This window comes from Primulina huaijiensis, unplaced genomic scaffold (assembly GCF_012295235.1).
Source record: "Primulina huaijiensis isolate GDHJ02 unplaced genomic scaffold, ASM1229523v2 scaffold206320, whole genome shotgun sequence".
In the NCBI taxonomy this organism is placed as follows: Eukaryota; Viridiplantae; Streptophyta; class Magnoliopsida; order Lamiales; family Gesneriaceae; genus Primulina; species Primulina huaijiensis.
The window spans coordinates 1-1,642 of record NW_027354421.1 but is presented as its reverse complement, the minus strand read 5'-3'; the positions used below and the strand labels follow the sequence as shown (position 1 = coordinate 1,642).

Below are 1,642 nucleotides of genomic sequence, written 5' to 3'. Positions count from 1 at the left end.
AATTCAAGGGGAGTATCGATATCTCGATGGCAAAACGTTCATTTCCTCCTCTACCTTGAGCAAAGCTGTTCGGAAATCGTTAGTAGCAATCTCTTTTCTTGGTTTTGAAATACATGCTTTATCAAAATGTAAACATTATAGTTGATGGAAACCATTTTTATTTGGCTAAATTTATTTCAAGATCCATGTCTTGACATGTATTTGATGTTATCAATGACAGGCTAGACAATGAGACTCATGTTTACACGGAAGGAAATGCGAGGTTTATTTATGGTCATGGGAAACAACTTTGAAGGTCACTCGAAGGGGACGAAAACACGAGGTCGTAGAAGAAGAAGACACTGTGAAAATGGTGGTTTAATTTTCCTTTGTTGCTTATGTACTTTAAAGAGATGATATCGCCTAATATGAATGGAAGCTTTGTTCGTTGTTATTTTGCCATTATTCTACTTTTGAATATTAATATTTTGTGAATTTCTAAGTCTTTCAAATTAATTTTTTTTGGAATTAATTCAAAGACAAATCTCACATTTGGAATTGATTATTATTTTTTTATGAAATAATTTTAAAAATAATAAAATACATTTTTTTGCAATACTGGCCTTCATCCAGTATTTTCTGTAATTTCTTCTGCTTTTAAACCCCATTAATGTAATACCTTTGCTGTTTGATAATACATTAGCTTGTTCTTTGGATGATTCTGTATGGCATAAGCGATTAGAACATGTATCTGTTGCAAGAATATAATGAACCTTTTACCCTTCTTATCAAAATCTGTGTCCATACCGCATTGTTCAATTTGTCCATCAAAACAAACTAGGCTTAGTTTTCCACAAACTAGTCACAAGTTAGCGTATCAAAAACTTCTCGTGCATTTGAGTTATTGCATATTGATATGTGGGGGCCATTCAAAACTAGCACACACAATGGAGAGAAGTATTTCTTCACCGTCGTTGATGATTTTACAATGGAGAGAAGTATTTCCTCACCATCGTTGATGATTTTACTAGAGGGACGTGGGCATTCTTGATGTATCCTGAACTTGATGTTCTATGCGTCCTTAAAAATTTCTTTACCCTTATTCGAAATCAATTCTCCATGACAGTTGAAATCATTCAATCTCTTGGCATCATACCGCAAAGAACAAAATGAGGTTGTGGAACGTAACATATGTTGAATATTGCCGAATCCTTGAGATTCCAATCTTTTCTCCCATTTCGATTTTGGGGAGATTGTGTGTTACCAGTTGTTCACTTGATCAACTGACTTCCTAGTCCTTTTCTTGGAAACAAGAGACGTCTTGAAATCTTGTTTCATAAAGTCCCTTCTTTCAATCATCTCCGGATATTTGGTTTCTGTGTTTATACCACCAATCTTACAGTGGAGCACAAAATATCCCCTAGATCATTGACTTGTGTATTTTTAGGATAATCAAATACACAAAAAAAAGGCTATAAACTGTAAATATTAGCAACAATAGAATTTTCTTTTCCAGGGATGTGGTGTTTCATGAGGACATTTTTCCTTTTGCAAACCCAACATCTATTGCATCTCCTCAGGATTTTATGCCTGATTCTGGTTCAATCATCCTTCGAAGTGTTAGAGTAGATGTCCTGTAAGCCAACTGTTGGCTGGGAAATTT

At 34.5% G+C, this 1,642-nt stretch overlaps 1 long non-coding RNA gene across 1 annotated transcript; it reads left to right on the top strand.

Annotated features, from left to right (window-relative positions):
* Positions 1–426, top strand: LOC140966435 (uncharacterized). Its single transcript, XR_012173357.1, has 2 exons — positions 1–78; positions 221–426. It is a non-coding gene; the product is annotated as an uncharacterized lncRNA (long non-coding RNA).
* Positions 427–1,642: the final 1,216 nt, after the last annotated feature.